Genomic DNA, 10456 nt, shown 5'->3' with positions numbered 1-10456 from the left:
CCTCTGAGGAATCTTTTAGTGTTTTAACTACATGGGAGAATAATTTTTACATAAATGTTTGTCTTTCAAAGTAGAAGATTACACTAATGCTACAAATCTGACATTTATCATTTGGAGATCATTACAGATTAATAGGATATATTTAGAGGGGTTTTTTTTCTATTTTACTTTTTATTAATTAAATTCCAAAAAGGTGTTAGTGAAAGTTTTCTTTCTTGTCTCCTTTTAGCTATAGCAAAATGTTTTCAGTGACAGTGCAACTCTTTTCAAGTTGCCTGACGTGTTATGGTGTGAATGGGGAAGAGCTTGGGGATCAGAAAGATCCCAGTTCTACACACCATCCCTAAGCATAAAGCCCTAGGACTCTAATTTCTGAAATATCTTTAAAAACTGAGAAACTCAGTTGTCATTTTTATAAAAACTCCAGCATAAGCAAAGGGTTAATGGTTATCTTTAGTTTTCCCTTTGTTTTATATCACTACTTTTGATGACCTCAAATAGGAATTCTCAATGACTGTATATAGTAATATGAATGGAAATCTATACTGATGGTTGCAACTGGCATTTATTTTAAATTGTCAGAAGTGAAAATGACTTGAAAGCCCATTGAAAGAAGAACGGATGAGCAAAATGCAGAAATGCACACATCCATGTTTGCTGAGAGCTTAAGAGGAAATTTTGATGTACACTTTATCACTTAAATTATGACATTTATGATTTTATTTGTCTAAGATAAATGCTGTCAAATTCATGAGGACAAAACCTATAAGTTTTAGGAAGGACAATGATGTTTGTGTTTAATGGGCACAAAGCTTTAGAGTAAAATGAGAAGGAAACAATTGAAGATCAAACCTCTATGGAGTTGGTACTTACAATGCCTGTATAAGAAATACACATAATGCCACTGAATCTCACACTTAAAATGATTTAAATAATAAGCTTCATTATGTATATTTTACAACACAAAAGATTAAAACCGATAAGGGCCTATTTGTTTTATACGGCATGTAAAATATTCTGTATCAAAAGTATAGTTGAACATTTCACAAGTTATTCATTATTTTGGAAAAAAAGGATAATTTACATCCTTTGTCGTAGTTTGCTTTTAAGTTTTTGGTTACTAAGAATGTGATGATGTCTAACACTTGCCTTGACTGATATGAAAAATCTGGTTCATAGATATGTCACATGTTTATGAAACTCTTTGTGGGCTCTATCTTTTCCATTAGTCCATGCCTACCCATTAATCGACACTGTGCTTTCAAAGTAATAGAACCTTATAATGGGTTCTTACAATCAATTTGAGTTCATTTTATAATTTTATAATATTAAAAAAAGGTGGGCGATAGTTGTACTTGACATTTTCAATTTCTATAAAAATCTATAATTCACTTAACAAATATCATATCCTAGTGTTAGGCTTTTGTTGGCATTATATGAAAGTCAGAGATATATTTGGGTAAAAACAAAATATTCCCAATATTGTTTTCTTATTTATGATATGTAGGGCCTACTCTTCTCTAAGCTCTCCAAAGAGTAGTCAACACTGTCTGGGATTAGAACACTTGAAAACTACTGCTGAGTTAACCACTAGGTTTTATATACAATTCAATATTGTGAGGTTTTATGTTCTACCCACTGCTGACTCACAAAGAACACAATTCAGCTTTAAAACTTGTTTTATATTCAACAGCTCAATTCTGAATTCTAATTATTCGCAGAGTCCTTTGGAACTTTTACTTATACAATCACATCACATTATAAAAAATGATCCATTTATTTACCAATTGTACTTTAAAATTCTCTTTGCTTTCTTTGCTGAATACAACTAAGTATATTATCTTATTAACATAAGGGAAAGTTTCCAACAGCGCAACAACAATATGATTTTGCTGTAATTCACTGTAGATTATATATATATATATATATATATATATATATATATATATATATATATTCCAAAGGCAAATTGCATCCAGATTTATTAAAGATACATCTTATAAACAATCATGGTATTTCAGGCAGGACATAGGCAGATGATCATTCACAGTATACAAGAGCTTTCAAACTCCATTTTATGTGGAGATTGCCAAAATCGGGAATACACTATAAAATCCAACCAAGTCTTCATTTAGTGCTCTGAATGGGGGAAGTTTAGATCAAGGGCTGACACTTCTCATAAGCATGTTGTTAAACAGCTTTTCACAAGTCAACCCTGACTTTCAAAAAAACAAAATAAAAATGGCAAAAATATCAGTATGAAGATCCAGAGTCTTTTAGAAAAAGAACTGCTGTTCTCAGGACGAGCATCATGTCAGTCATGTGTCTGCAAAGTGCAGATGACCTGCATTGGCAACACCAACCTAAGGGAGACAGCTTGCAGCAGGTGGTCTCCGAGGGTTTGAAGAGAGTTGAGTATATGTTGATGGTGGTGGACAGATGGAGATAGGCTATAGAAATCCATTTTGGGTTTTCCCACACTACCAGGTTTTTTAACTAAAGCAGCCATATGTGTCAGCATCAGGAATTCCATCCTGAGAGCCAAGAGGATTCTCTCAAAACTAACGGAGAAAGGTGAATTTCCCACATCAATTCAGCTTAGCGTCATATGCTACTTCCCGCACATAACACTGAAGTGTTCTGTGCACCAACAACATAGCTTTTTGTGAAAATAAAAAATAATTTTACACTACTTGATAAAAAAGTAGCATTTTGAATATCTCACAATCACCAAAAGTGCACAGCTATAAAAAAAATGCACACACTCTCCTTGACAACTCCGTCACCAGTAGCTCTCTATCCCTAGTCTATTTTGGCATCTCCACTTTCAGTAGGATTGTTCCCTCCCTTGCGAGCACCATCATCTCCCTGATTGTCTTTTGTTATCTTCTCTCCCTTCCTTGTAGGAGCCTTTTTAGGCTTGGGCTGTGGAAATGGAGTCTTAAGTTCAACCGATACCCTGTGTCTCATCCTTCACTTGGCTTTATCTCCTTTAGAATTCCCTTCGGCATCCTTTGTCTGTAGGACATGACAGCATAGGCCTGGGGACATAGGCACCCAACAGGGGTGGGGGTGGGGGTGGCATATGTACAGCCTGTAGCTTTGGTCATTCCTGTGTCTTTACTCCTTCATCACACTGATTATTTGCAAAGTATCTTTATGGATATAATTTAGGATTTTTTTCCAATTTTTAACTTGTTAACATCTTTTTACTGTATTTTAAACTTACCAAATTTTATTTCTATATACATTCAGTCATATTCATCTTCCTTCAGTTTATGTGGTACACTTACAATCTTAGACCGACATAACAATCTTGAGTTCTCAGACTCAATCTAATTTAATTGTAATGCTTTACCCTTTGTAGCATGAATTCTAATTAGTCTTTATAACATAAACCTGGAGTCAGATATTAGTGGGTGAAAGCTGAAAGATCAGAGAAAGAGACCAGCCAGCCATAATAAAGACTTCTTACTTCTAGGAATCCTCAGACAGAAAGAGCCCAAGGTCCTGTCTCCAACCTGCCCTATCAGTTCCTCTCTCCACCCAGTCATATCACTTCCTGTTTCCTCCTCCAAAGTGCTGGGATTAAAGGCATGTGCCTCCCAAGTACTGGGATCAAAGGCACAAGATCCCAAGTTCTGGGATTAAAGGTGTGTGCCACCACTGCCTGGCCTCTAGTGGCTAGCTTTGCACTCTGATCTCCAGGAAAGCTTTATTTGTTAGAGCACAAAAAATATCACCACATTTCCCCTTTTTTGTTTAAAATAAGAAAAAAAATAAGGTTATAACTAATATAAGAAAATGTATACAATAAGTAAAATAACTATATACAATATACACAGGCAATATATACATCAACAATGTCTAGTCCATTAGCATTTGACAAATCCAGAGAAAATATTTCATTATCTATCCTATCTTGGTGAGTCCAAAGTGTTGTACCTAATTCACTTTCCATCCGAATTTGCATTACCAACCCCAAACTATCTTTTGAGGTCTCACAACCCTATATACTTATAACTCTTTAGTGAATTTTTTTTCTGAATCTGGCTAACAAGGAAAACTATAATTATAATTATCTAGTCTTCAACTCCATCAGAGACCAGAGAAGGAAATAATATTACCTGAGTAAGCAGGAAGTGCAAGCAAGTGACTTCCAAAACATAAGAGAAATGACAGAAACAACTGGCTGCTTGGACAATCACCCAAGATTCCTTTGCAACATTGGAGCATCCATTTTTGGCCTATAGGCTTAGAATATCTGACAGACTTATCTGTGAAGCAGGATTTTCTAAAGGGCTGTCCTACATTGTCTTGGCAAAGTTCAGTAGTCCTTTCTTTTGTGTCCTGCTTGTCCCATTTGGACAACATACTATCATCAGTCAAGGCAACAGCATTTTTCTTGCCCAGTGACTAACTTTTGCCACAAAGAATGTAAACTCCATGTGGAGTTTCTTTGATGCCCCCATCATCTTCTCTGAAGTAGATTAGTGCTGCCAGAAGCAGAAACATCTCATTGTCATAAAAAAAACCCATGTTATTAATGACATATTCTGTAGATATCTGAATTGTTTGAAGACCACCTGTCTACCTAAAATATGTTTGACCTTTAACACATACTTAAAATCACTGCAGGTTTAGTTGTAATAGATGACTAACTACTAACCTACATTTCTTTATTACCCTAAATAGTTTGCAGTAATAACTTTCAAGGACTAGCAATTTACATTACATTGTTAAATGAGATATATAGGTAAAATATCTTAAACAAGATTAGAAATGTATGTACAATTGTTCTAACAAAAATAATCTCAAATTTGTATCAATATATAAAGATCTATATCAATGTAAAATATTTTAAACAAGCAGTTGCTTTTTAAAAGTAGATACAATAATCTACCCTTTTATCCTATCATCTCTATATCCCCTTTTTTCTTTTCAGAGTAGATTCAATAATATACTCTTTTATCTTGTCATTTCTATATCCCCTTTTTTCTTTTCAAAATAAGAACTATAAGTCTAAACTCCTTTGTTCAGCTTTTTTTCCTGACCATTACCAATAACAACTTGTAACTAACTCCCCTAAACAATGACAAATATCCATAACCCACTGAATGACCAAAAACCGCTCACCCCACCTCTTGGGAATATGGACATTGTGTTCTGAAATTTACTTCCTACTGTCTGGGGGCAGCAGTATCTTTCCTGGAACTCACTTGGTAGCCCAGGCTGGCCTCAAACTCACAAAGATCTGCCTGGCTCTGCCTCCTGAGTGCTGGGATTAAAGGCGTGCACCACCACCACCCGGCTGGATTTTTCTTTTTACAAACATACTTGAGTTTAGCGAATGAGAGAGCCACACTCCAATTCCAACTTTAATTTTTAATTGGACTGGGACTACAAAAAGACCATTTGCATTATATGTCTGCATAGAACAGCAGAAACAAACATTTAGGAAGATTTATAAAATTTTATCCTGGTAGAGATGTGATATACCAAAAAGCCAGTTTACTCTTTTTCTTTGGACCATTTTTTTCTGAATTATTTGTCTCTTTTCTTCACATGCCTCATTTGTCCAGTAGTCTTCAAATTCCTTTGCTGGATGCCTTTATTCTCCTGAAAAGACAAAAACACAACCCTTTCCCAACCCTAATTTGGGGGAGGTTCCCTTATGGCAAGTTATATCTGATCAAATGAAAAACATTTGTTAGTTTTATAAGTTAGTTTAGATTGAGTCGTCATGCTGTTTGATGAACTATCACCTCTTCTAATCAAGAGTTCTCTCTTGTTTGAATCTAATCTTTATAATATTTGCTTTATGGTTTCTCCGGAAATTTTTTTGTTCTCTCTTCTATAGCTGTTCTATCATCAAGAGCTGTCTGCTTTTTTTTTACAATAGGCATTATGTTCTTTAATACTGTGGGAAGGAGTTCCCTCCATGATGACAGGAAATGACTGAACCAAATTTGACATGAGGGCCTAAGAGAGGCCCCTCAAGGCGTTCCTGATAGCAAAGGGTTACCTTGACTGTCCCTTATTGATCTATCTTCATTAGTCCAATGTCTGCCTTTGCCACAGCTTCTGCATAGTCCAGAAGGGAGGGGTGTTCTGTTTGGATTATGCTTAGAAAAAAATTGTTCTAGGAATGCACTATTTATAATTCCTTTTTAAATGACCTTGTTTACCACAATTGAAACACTCAACATTTTGATTTTTCTTCAAACCTCTGGAAATCACCTCTCCTATCCACGTATCATCATTGTTATGAGATTCAATATTAGTTGCATCTCAGATCCTTTCCTCTAAGGGTGCTGATCTTTCCTTTAATAGCCTAATTATCCTTTTGCATTGTGAATTAACATTTTCAAAAACTGCCAAACATTCAATTATTATTTGTCTAGCTTCTGAATTTGGTATCATTCTATTTATAGCTGAAGTCAATCTTTGTTAAAAATCAGTGAAGGTTTCTTTGGGGCCTTTTATAACTTTAGTAAATGACTCAGGTTTCTTTCCTACTTCTTCAATTCTGTCTCAAGCATTCAAGGCTGCTGTATGGTGTAAAGCCAAGGTGTGGTCATCATATAGAGATAGCCTTCCTACGTTAGCATAATCTCCACCTCCAAAGCCTACTTCATTGTTCAATGGTCTTAGCCTAATCTTTCTACTAGGTCCTCCACTATAATTGAGGACCACCCTCCAAGACTTCTGTAACCAAACCTCTCCAGTCTTGAGGGATAATTCTACTACAAGTTGACCACAAGTTTAACATCTGCTTCACAAAAGGTGAATGCATGCTATATGAGACTATTACTTCCTTGAATCTCCTCAAATCTAGAATTTGCACAGGAGTGTCAGCTCTTACATAGCCTTGGGGATATCTATCATTTGGCAGTTCTTGTAAGGTTACTGGATAAATTAGAGTTGGCTGTTTGAAAACCTTAGGCTGTTCCACTCAGCATAATACAAAGCTCAACTTGGTTCTCCTTTTAATTCCTCTGTCTGGGTCTGAATATCTCTATGATCTGTTTTAATAAGTTTCTCTGAAACTTTTATCTTGGCATTCATATTAACCAATTTTTTAATGATAAAACAAAAATGATTAAACACATGATATTTGTAATTGACATTATGTAAATCCCATCTAAATTAATTATTCTCTCATTTAATTGCTCCATTTTCAAACCGTTCAGTGTATTCTCATACAGAGACCTAACTCTCTCCATTGTAATAGTATTTTCCATTTTTTTATGTGGGAAAAAACTCTCTCTCTTTTAACTAATTTCTCCCTTTAAGAATTCCCAATTGTCTCACTAAATCGGCCAACAATAACAATAAAGATATGAGGCTGACTGCTTCTGTGTAGAACAGTAGAAGTCTGAGCGGTTTTCAAGGCAGCTACCTAGTGTGGCAGCAGCCCAAGGAATGGGTCCAGGAAAAGAACACAATCCACTGGGAAAGAAGAAACCAAAGAGCCAGCCATCTGCACAGGAGAATGTGTGAAAGTGGCTAACTCCTGTGGTATTTGGAGCCCAAATGCCTATGTAGTTTGCTGCAGAGATTCTGCAATAGAAAAATGCCAGACACCCTCAGAAGTTTAGGGAAAAAAGAGGAGAACCTAGCCAGTGAAGCAATGACTCCAGCTGCATGCAGCTCCAGCCCCACATTGGGTGCAAAATGTAGCATGAATTCTAATTGGTCTTAATAATATAAACCCAGAGTCAGATATTAAGGCATGAAGGTTGCAAGATCAGAGAAGCAGAGCCCCCAGCCACTAGAAAGATTTCTTACTTCCAGGAATCCTCAGACTGAAAGGGGCTGAGCCCCTGTCTCCACCCTACATTATCACTTCCTCTTTCTGTCCAGCCATACATATCACTTCCTGTTTCCTCCTCCCAAGTGCTAGGATTAAAACTGTGTGCCTCCCAAGTACTAGGATCAAAGGCATGAGATCCCAAGTGCTGGGATTAAAGGTGTGTGCCACCACTGCCTGGCCTCTAGTGATTTGCTTCACACTCTGATCTCCAGGAAAGCTTTATTTGTTAGAGCACAAACAAAACATCACCACAATCCTTTTCAAAAATATATTTGGACTAGGTTTCCTATGAACTATATTTTATCCTGTTTATTGCTTTTTCCAAAAGTATCCTCAACTCATATTTAAATCAGTTAATCTATATTATTTGTAGTTTCTATATGATTGTATATGTTAATTGGAAGATTTGGGCAGTAAGTCATAAGTTTGGATTTTATGGGGAAATTTTAAGTAGGGATGCATTATGCTTAGCATATGAAAGATTAAAATTCATAAAATATTCTTAAGGAGTAAAATTTTAGTTTATTTATATAATAACAATTATTCATCTTTTATATGGAATTATACATATAGTTATATATCTGTATTTCTTATCTAATTATATTTAATGCTTATGAAATATGGTAGCATTTCTTATAACCTTAAATCATGACAATAATCCTATCTTCATCCATAGGGTTGTCAGAATGGCCACTTTTTGATTATTCCTTTTGGTGTTTTTGGCTCCTGTCTCTTATCAATTCCAATAGCTACTTACAAATTTTATTTGTTTTCTAAAAGAATGCTTTTGAATTTTGTAATCTTTGTAACATGGTGATCTTCAAAGCCACATATTTTGCAGAGTTGGCACCTTACATTAGAGAGAGAGCTGCTAACCAATCCCAGCTTTTCTCTATGTGTGTCTGTCATTTCTTCATTCAAAAATCACCCAGTCATGTTTCCAGGACCAAGCTGTGCAGGACACGGTATGTGATACCTGACCTAGAACACATGACTGTGAGAACTCACATCAGTCAGAGGGGGGAGTCCAAAGAAAGAAGCACATGAAGTAAAGATAAAATAAATGAAGTGGTGAACAATGCTAAGCATCAGGTATAAAACATGGGACAAGCAGAATCTACCTATAGCTACATACTAATACTTTGAAGGAAATTTTGAGGAATCACAGGAATAGAATCAAAACACAGCAGCTCCATCAATTCTTAGCCTACGTTCAGGAGTCCTGCTTGTTCTAGAAGGGACTGCTTTGGTTACTTGGAAAAAAAAATAGGAAAATTAAGAGATAGATACAGGATGGATGGACAAACAAGCCAGTACATTCCCACTTTCACTTTGGTGTGTGGACTCTTGTACCTCATTCCACCACACATGGGGACTGTTTCCTCGCCCTGAAATGGCAGGCTTCCCCAAGGGAATTCAGGTCTCGGGTTATGAAAGGACCAACAATCAATTACATATCCTTTTCAAGGTTTTCAACAATTTACTATAGTTGCCGTAATGGCATCTCCTCTGTTATTTGGTGATTTCATTCAGATTTCCTTCATATATAAGTATATTATAGGAAGCTTTCATTGTATGCTTCCAACTCCTCAAATGGCTTACTTTTAATTGTCCCTCCCCTTTACCTTTCTGACTGAACAGGAAACAGAGTAATACACACAACGATAATCCCTAATTATTTAAGAGAGACTTTAGGTGAGATGATCAAATATTTTTTCTTTAAAATACATTCAATTTACCATAGATTCACAGAGCTCAGGATAACAGTTACAGAATATTATGACAGTGCAACTTAGTAGCTGCCTTTTATCCATATAATTAACAACATAAAATAATGTGGCCTTGTTTTGTAAGAAAATTAAACTATTTCTTATAATGTTTGAATAATTCATCAGGAGACAAAACTGTTTCTATAGTATAAAAATTAAAAACCTTTGTTCTCGCCATAGACTTTTAAGTCTTTCATTATGTTCAACAAAGTCCTGAGCCCACAGAAGAGCTTAGGTTCATTTATCAGTTTCATAGACACACACACACACACACACACACACACACACACACACACACACACACACACCCCTCTTCCAGAGACCCTTCTTCTCTTATATTTATTCATTTTCCATCCACAATTTCCCCTTTTCTTAGACACAGGTGTCCATCTCACAGTCATGTGTCATTCCAGAATCATTGTGTTGCACTTTCGTACTTTTACAACATTTTAATCTTTGATGTGTTTGGGAAAATGAGTTAACATTTCTTGAGGAGCGTCTTTTCCCAGTGACTAAATTAAAAATGTTTACACATGGTTTTATACAATCTCCAAGCAACTTTAAGAGCCTGGTAATATTTTAAAGATCGACTGGAGAAAGTGCAGTAAGTGTGACCACGTGCTAGGCACTTATAAGAAGAGCTACTGGAAAAGCATAGGAGAAACATTCATGGGTTCCGAGCTGGAGCATGATTAGAAGGAAGTGTGCTTAGAGACTGGAGGAAGAGATTGTAATGCTGACAAGTGCAGAAAGAAAGAGCATCAGCTTGGACCAATCACACCTGTATGTTTTTCCCGTCTTGATACAATAGACAGGAAGTGAAAGTTCACTACATCTTATAAATACAAACCCTCAGTCAAAGAGTTCTTTT

This window comes from Peromyscus eremicus, chromosome 22, assembly GCF_949786415.1.
Source record: "Peromyscus eremicus chromosome 22, PerEre_H2_v1, whole genome shotgun sequence".
Classification (NCBI taxonomy): domain Eukaryota; kingdom Metazoa; phylum Chordata; class Mammalia; order Rodentia; family Cricetidae; genus Peromyscus; species Peromyscus eremicus.
The sequence above is the reverse complement of the archived record's forward strand: the minus strand, read 5'-3'. Positions refer to the sequence as shown.